The following is an 8,757-nucleotide window of genomic DNA, read 5'->3' as shown; positions in this document are numbered from 1 at the left end:
CTGGGTAAACAGAAATAGGGAGAATGGGTGCGTGTGATTTGTTGAAGTTCGAATCAACAAATCGAGCTTCAACAAATGCGATAGTATTGCATTCACTCAACCAGCTATATGAGTTTTCAGATCCTTCCAAGTATGCGATTCGTGTTCTGCCATTGGTACCTCAGTAAATTAAAAAGCAAAAGCCACGTTAAAAAAAAAAATACGGTGACTCGAGTTGCTCCCGCGCCGAATCATGTTTCACGTAATCGTAATTTTGGGTTCGATGCACGACGAGGGTCTTCAATTATAAAAATATTTTGATTACGATTATTTGCAGCGCTAAAAATTTGAAAGCCAAGCAGTGAAGACGATGGTGTTCTTATAAATATTATATACATTTTATTTTACACTGTTTGAATACGCTGCCGTCGTTATGTCCTTGAATTATTGGCTAGCTTGTGGCGGACAGGGAAGTCTTGCAGGACCATTATGATAGGACATACACTAAACCTGCCGCGCTTCGAAAAATGTTAGTCCAATGCATACCAGCTTGTTCAAGGCGGACGAAGCATTACGCATCCGGCAAAGCGCTATAAATCGCTGCCCGCGACGTATTTTCTTTTTTCTTTTTTTTATTTATTTATTATTATTACTTTTTTTTTGTGCAGCGAGATAATCTTTAGTAGAGCAGCACGCCCCCTCTACGGTGGGTTATGCCGGATTAACGGAGGCGTCTCCTAATCCATTCTCCGTGTTGGCCCCTCGGGGGAGGGCGGTGAAGGGAGGAAAGGAGGGCAGGAGAGGAGGAAACGCAAAAAAAAGTGGAAAGAGCGAACTTTATTTTCGGCTTCAAAGGCCGCAGTACAGTTCGCGCTTTCCACTTTTCTGCGTTTCCTCCTCTCCTGCCCTCCTTTCCTTCCTTCACCGCCCTCCCCCACCTGTTTACCGCCTTCCCCCGAGGGAACAGCATGGAGATTGGATTAGGAGGACGCCTCCGTTAATCCGCCTTAACCCGCCGGAGAGGGGGCCTCCTGCTTGACTAAAAATGATTTCGCTGCTCGAAAAAAAAAACAAAAAAAAACGCCGCGGGCAGCGATTGTATGCGCTTTGCCGGATGCGCAACGCTCCGTCCGCCCTGAACAAGCTTGTATGCATTGGACTAACATATTTTGAAGTGCGGCAGGTTTAGTGCAGGTCCTATCATATGGTCCTGCAAGACTTCCCTGTCCGCCACAAGCTAGCCAATAATTCAAGACCATAACGACGGCAGCGTATTCAAACAGTGTAAAATAAAATGTATATAATATATCTAAAAAACACCGTTGTCTTCACTGCTTGGCTTTAAAATTATTAGCGCTGCCAATAATCGTAAATCAAACTATTTTTATGATTGAAGACAACTCGTCGTGCATCGACCCCAAGATTACGCTTACGTGAAACATGATTCGGCGCGGGAGCGGCTCGAGTCACTGTAAAACATTTTTTTTTTCAACGTGGATTTTGCTTTTTTAATTTAGCTGGGGCACCACTGGCAGAACACGAATCGCATACTTGGAAGGTATATACCGTCTGAAAACTCATATAGCTGGTTCAGTGAATGCAATACTATCGCATTCGTTGAAGCTTGATTTGTTGATTCGAACTTCAACAAATCACACGCACCCATTCTCCCTATTCCTGTTTACCCAGTCATAGTCGTTCCCTCACGATGCAATACGAGTACAAGTAACTGCAGTTTATGCATTGTTGACGTTAATTGGACAGCCGTGATCACACGGTTTTTAGAAGCGCTATAGAACGAGCACAAGCGTCGAATTCCGGTACACTGATTCATTTCTGTCTAACCGCCGTGACGCCACACGAGAAAAGAGATTTCGTTCTGTCTGTGAAATTAGGAACACAGAAATCAAGCTATAATCCCGGTAATAAAACAAAGCGAAATGGATCTCTGCAGCCAATACCCAACCGTTTGCGAGGTGACTAGGCGAAAGCATATATTACCTCCGTGCCTTTACCCTCTGCACACTGCCAGAGAGAGTCATACAAACTCCTTGGAGCTATTGTCAACACGATTGCGTTTGCAAGCCTCTAGTTTGACTCGGCTGGGATTCGTCCCTTTCATAGCTCTCTATGAAACGAGAAAGGTAGATACTTTTCTACATAGGGCGGGTTTGCCCGGGGCCTCCAGTTATTTACGGCCAAAATCGCACTGGAGGCGCTTCAGCAATGTTCACTCTGGTCGACACACGTGCACACTAAAAATGCCAGTCGTCTGCCTTCCCAAAAGATACTTGAAGAGCCAACCATAGAGACCGACGGATAACGAGGCCGAAATTATGCTTATACCTCAAAAAAATTATAACACAAATTTGGCCTCGTCATTCCAAAACTGGTTGCCGGACGAAATTCTCTATGCGTATTGTAAGCCAGGGTTGGTAATAGTAACATAAGATACGTACGGCAGAATTCCCTGCCATAAATAAAATTATTTGGCTAACGCTAATGTAACGCGAAATAGGTGCAAAGAGTTTTGCAAAAGGGAGCGTAAACCGAAAAAAAGGGGAAAAAAAAGACAGAAGAAAAGGAGAAGTAATAATAAAAAAAATCTCTGGCAACGTGGCCAAAAAAAAATTCTGTTCATGTGATTTTTATTGTCACGTGACCGAACAAAAAAAATAAACGAAATAAAAAAAGAACTCGAGAAAAAATCATCCCCTGCCCGGTTTCGAAGCTAGGCCCTCTTGATCGTGAAACTAGCGCGCTATTCGTTGCGCCTAGTCGCGCCGACATAACTATTTTTTTTCTTTCTTTATTGCAAGTTGCGCCAACATAACTCTGCCTGTAATGCTCGCGCATTTTCACATCACAGGAGAAAGCTTAGGTGCCTTCGTAGTTTTTCATGTATGTGTTATTTTTATTTGTGGCAAGAGTTCACGTTCCAGAATGCTTTTAGAGTTTTGGAGCAAAACGAGTTTTCTTCATCCGAGTCACCTTCTAGAGCCAGTAGACCGCACTGGGTCGTCCAGCTGATCAAGCAGCTATTTTCAAATTCTCTGACGTGCCCGTCCTCGCGTCCGAGGTCGCCGTTTGACATGCTTATCTTCCACCTGGTAGCCGGAACCCCAACGGCAGCTATGTTCCGTCCCCACTCCCTCTCGAGAGGATGGCCACGCCCCGAGGCTAATCTCATTCTCTAGACACCCTTTCCACCCAACGCTGGCCCTTTCCCTCCCCGTCTCCAGCTTCGGGAGAGAAGGTTCTTCCCTGCAGAACGTCCCGTTTGTACAGCGGCCTTCAACCTCAAAACCCGCCCGCTCCGTGGGAGTACCGGAAAGAGAAATCTTGGCGGAAGAAGAGGAAGCGAAGGAAGTGTACGCGATCCCCCTGTCTTGCGGGACCAGGTACATCGGGCAAACGGGGCGATGCCTCAACGACCGACTCCGAGAACACCAAATGGACGCCGAAAGAGCTGCTTCGGTGTCCAAGCACCCGATCGTCATTCACGGGAGAAAATGTCCCGGTTGCGCTCCTAATTTATGTATTAACAAAAACGGCTTGACACAAAAAAAATAACAATTTAATTAAACGTTGCGCCTCCAATGCGGGAGGCATCTTCAGTAAAGCACAGAGCGAGTGAGAGTCGCACGAAAAAGTTCGGCTATTTAGGCATAAAGCTTGTGTACACGTCCGGCAGGGGGCCACGGTTCTTGTTTACCAGCGATGAATCACTTCCGCATTTGTCATTCTGGATGAACCAAGATTCCAGCAGCTTCCTCGGTCCCCACCTTATATCTCTCGCCAAGGTCGATGCCTTGCCAAAGTCAATTTGGTGTCCTCACGTCCATGCGTGGTCGACGAGTTCGGACCTGAAGCGGGTGGCGTTCGTGGAATTGGCGACATCCCGTGCGTGTTCTTTTAGGCTTGTTATTCTTTTTCGTCCCGTCTCTCCAATGTAGGAAGCGACAGATTCCTTTCAGTGCACCTGGTTGATCACGCCCCTTTCTGCCTCTGGCGGGGTCGGGTCTTTTGGCATGGAGATAACATTGACAATTGTTCTTTCGTACCCCCAACGGCCTAAGGGCGCGTCCCAATCCCTCCGGGATGCACACGACGTCACGTGTTCGTTCGGCTCGATTCGGGCGCCGACAGGACATTTGATTCTTAAAGGGCCCATGAAACGATGTCTGGGTTGGGATAAATCATTTTAGATTGGGATTTTACTAATAGCACATCGTTCAGTGGACCAAAAGAAAAAAAGGTAGAAAGTCAAAAGCCTGACTTTCAGTGCAAAAATTTGAAAACAGAGCGGACTATTTCGTACCTCCTCCCCTTCGCAACCTCTCTGCCTTTTCACTGTGATACAACCGCGGTCCCAAAAGCGCGTTATCGGGTCCAGACTGACATCACACGCAACCGGACCTCACTTATTCCCTTCACCCCTAAGCTGACGTTGTGGTGGAAGCTACGCGCTTGCCGGACCAATCAGCCGCCTCCCTTTCATCACCTGACTTCATTCTCTGCAGCCACATTTGCCACGCTCACGTGGCAAGTGTGGCTGGCCCAACGAGCACGTAGCTTGAACAGCATTGTAAGCTTCGGAATGAACCGGGTGGGGGAAAGCGACTTTTGTCTGAATTTTGAGCGACGGGCTAATCTTCTAGGGGGAGAATGGATGTGTCCGGGATCACACAAACAAGAGTGCGAGCAAGAGGGGACTCCCCCTTTTCGTCTTCTTTAACTGTTTGGTGGAATGCGCGATTTATGAGTTGAGGAGGAAAGCGAAACAGGAAAAAGTTGGAAAAGCGTTTCATGACCCCTTTAACGCGATTGACAAACCAGTCGGGGTAGTTACGTTTTTCCAAAGCCTCCCGCACATGGCTAAGTTCTTGAATGCTAAGTGTTGACTTAGATGGGACAGTTTCTGAACGATGAAGTAACGATCTTACAACTGAGCTTTTGTGTTGAGTAGGGTGATGAGAGTGGTAGTCAAGAAAGTTTTGTCTGTCACATGGTTTACGATATACGGGAACAGGCCCACTCGTCACAACCAAGTCGTCACAGGGAAACTGGTCATAGGTGAACTGGTCAAAGAGGGCATCTCGTTTTAGGTGAACTCGTAGTAGGGAAGGTGGTCGCAGTGACCTTCTCGTTCTTGGGAAGTTCGTCACAAACTTTTTTTGTTATATATATATGGGGAGGGCAAGGAGCGCGGGGGGGGGGGGGAGGGGGCTTTATTATGGAAAGTGGTCGCATCAAACTTGTCGCAGTTTCAAACTTGGCCTCCCCTTTTGCTTGTTTGCAGGGGGCGGTTGTGGTCGGCGTTTTGGTGTTATGTTTGCTTACGACGTCCCTTTGTTATTAAACCCTTTTCGGAAGCTTTGCTAGGTGGGAACTTATTATGCAATGACAAAACAGGGGTCCGGTGTGCAGATTTCCTCACCAGGATGCTAGGAAGTGTAGCATTTAGGTTTCACCTTTGGGGGCGTCTTCTCTTTTCTCTATATCTACTCCAAAGGGTTTTTTTCGTTCGAAGTGGCTTCGAATATGTATATATATAGGCGCGAAATGTGCGGACCTTCAGAGAGCACGACCGCATTTCATATGATGAATCGAATTAAAACCCAGCGTGACGCTCCCATGCTGTGCGAAGGGTATTCTTATACCCTTAGCCGAAAAGACCCCGACGCTGTGTACTGGGTCTGTAGAGATAGAAAGCATTACAAAGGCAAAAGCCATCACCCTCAGATGCACCATGACGACTTGCCCTACTTGAAGTGTTTACTTATGATCAGTTCACTTGTGATCAGTTCTCCTAGACCCAATATTTTTGTTTCAGAGTGGTTATTACAGGCGGTCATGGGCCAATGAATTTGCTTGCCTTGATAGCATGAGCGCGCACGCCCAACCAAACCACGGCGGAAGCTCATGTGTGCGTTCTTTACTTGTCCCCGACAATATACCATCCCCAGGTACGGCCCAGCGTGCGATATTAACAGCACAGCACGTGCGTGTTTGCCGCTTCGGAAAGCGAGCAAAGCACACGCCATATGCGCAAACTCTTCGAGATGGCAACAGGAGCTCTTTTTGAGAAAAATCTATACAAGACCATGTTGTGCTTTTATTTTTTTAGTTGCAAATTACTATTTTTCTTCGGTTATCGAAGCCGAATTGCAAACGCAAGATCGGCGAAAAAGGTAAATTGTGACGAAATTGACAAGTGCCGAGTTGCCCTCTGTTACGACTTCTCCGTGTACGAGATGCCCTCTGACGACTTGCCCTATTTGACGAGTTTACCTATGACGAGTTGGCTGCGACGAGTTGGCTTGTGACGAGTTCTCCTAGACCCACGATATACGGATGTCTCCATCTTAAAAAAAAGGTTCACTAGTTCTATGGACACGTACATCCAGACTTGTACGTAATCCGTTACAAGTAACGAAATTACTTGTAATCCCTTACATTTATTGGTAATTTAGTAACGGAAAAATTACATATTTTCTAGAGTAATTTTAAAGTAATTCCCTTACAATTTTTACGTAACGGATTCCTTGTAATCCGTTACTTTTTTTTCAGGACCAGCTTCTCCCCCCCCCCCCCTCCCCCTTCTAAAGAAAATATCATTTTCATTTTCGTAAAGTTGAACGCAGTGACACTGTCACGCGAATTGACCAGCGCAAAGGGAGGCTTGGCACTCCAGTTCCGCAAAGTCTTTTTTTGCAACACCAAGCCCCTGAATCTATTTCTTTACACCCTAACAACGATGTCAAAAATCCAAATAAACATTTCTACAAAAAAAAAAGAGGGGGGGGGGCAGTTATATCCGCTTTTTTAGTGCCTGCTTTTTCTTTGCGATGGAAGATGTGGAGAGGAGGACACCTAGTGATTGTGTGCCTCTTCGAGAAGCTCGAGGCAGTAAGTGCACAGACAAGAATTAACAATGTTCTTCTCGGTTATAGTGACTACGACCATTTTCATAATGTCACAACACGAGACAACGCTCCGTCTACCCTAAAATTCACTAAAAGAGAAGTGATAATATGTGAAGCTCTTATTGCCACAACCATCCTCCTTTGTTGCTGCATTTTTTTCTGCTTCTTTCACTTTATTTGACCCTATTTTAAAAGCTATTTACTTTTTTTTTAGTCTAACTTCTAGGGTTGGCCCACTTTATTTGTGAACTCCAGCCAGGTTATCCGCGTCTTAGTCACCCTTCTGTGAGTCAACTTTTCGCGAGCACTTCAAGAATGGTAATAATTTTCCTTTTTTCTTCCTGTTTTTACCCCCGCAGGACGCATCTTATCTCAAGCAGATTACAAATAAAACATAATGATGGCTGACGTAGACTTGATACTCTGGGCTGGAGAAGCGAGTGAAACTCGTGAGTGGGGCCATAGTGTCTTACTTAGTACTCTACCTTTCACTGCCCGTGGCATCATCGGGTGTCTATACACTCCGTGCGGGAACTATAGGGGGCGCTTTGAAAAACGCGCGCAGCGCCGCTAGCGGAGGAGCTGGCGTTTGACTGTGAGGCGCGTTCAGCAGCCTGCGGCGCCTTTTCGCATGCGAAGCTGTGACGGCGGAAGCGCGCACGGGCGAAACTTATGCTTTTTGAGCCGATAAGTTGAGGGTGACGTTGCATGAGTGCTGGGGCAGAAGGGCATTTAGCTGTTCTCCACTTCTTAGACATTGAGTTTGAGTCGTTATTAGGGGTAATTCTCTAGTTGCGACCGAAAAAGGAGTTGGAGCAATTTTCCGAAAAACAAGACGGCCGCCACCATAATTGCTTTGAGTGGGAAATTTATTTCGCTTGTCGCCGTAAACCTAAAACTGCTGGAACGATGATATTTGGAGGCGAGTGACATGCTCACTAAGTTTGTGCACGAAGAGTGCCAAGTTTCTTTAATACCGCAGGTGTGAAAGTTATGTTTCTAACGAATAAAGATATAAAGCGGTACATCCCGTACAGCTTTATTGAACCCAAAATGTTGTGTTATAGCGAGTTGTGCAAAGTGCAGATTTGGGCACACAGGTGCTTGGACTTGACAGTAACATGACACAGCACTTACTATACAAAAAAAAAAAAAAGGTGGCATAGGGAAACCAGGTGAAAATTTGGTTTGGGCGGCGTAACTCAATGGGAACCGGTTTTGACCATGAAAGGGCTGTGAAGAGAATACCACTGGTCGGGGGAGGTGGAGACTTTACAGGTAGGAAGGGACTAGTGGACTGTACTTCCAATTAAAACAACTTTACGAAAGGTGGTTCCAAAGCCGAGAAAACAAAGTTGTCGGCCAACACACGGTTTGGCCGCCAAGGGCTTTTGCGGTCAGCTGTTGTGTAATAACCTGTTGTGCGAGGTGCTGATTTTCGGCACACAGGTACTTTGACATGACTGTGACTTGGCACAACACTTATTATAACAAAAACAGTTGGCATAGCGAAACCAGGTGGAAATTTAGTTTGGGCGGCGTAACTAATTGGGAACTGGCTTTGACCGTCAGAGGCTGTCAGATAATACCACTCATCCTGGGAGGTGCACACTTTACAGGTAGGAAGGGACCAGTGGACGGTACTTCCAGTTCGAACCACTTTGCGATAGGTGGCTCTAAAGCCGAGAAAAAAAATTGTTGCCTACAAAACTCGGGGTGTCAGCGTTTCCACATCCAAAAGGAGGCTGATCAAGAAAGAAAGCACACCACATAAACTTCCATACTCAAACGTCGATTCTCCAGTGATTCCGAGTTTCATTGTTGTTTTCTTTAGATTTATATTTGTCAC

This window comes from Ixodes scapularis, unplaced genomic scaffold (assembly GCF_016920785.2).
Source record: "Ixodes scapularis isolate PalLabHiFi unplaced genomic scaffold, ASM1692078v2 PGA_scaffold7__128_contigs__length_106722199, whole genome shotgun sequence".
Lineage (NCBI taxonomy): Eukaryota > Metazoa > Arthropoda > Arachnida > Ixodida > Ixodidae > Ixodes > Ixodes scapularis.
Note: the sequence above shows the minus strand (reverse complement) of the source record.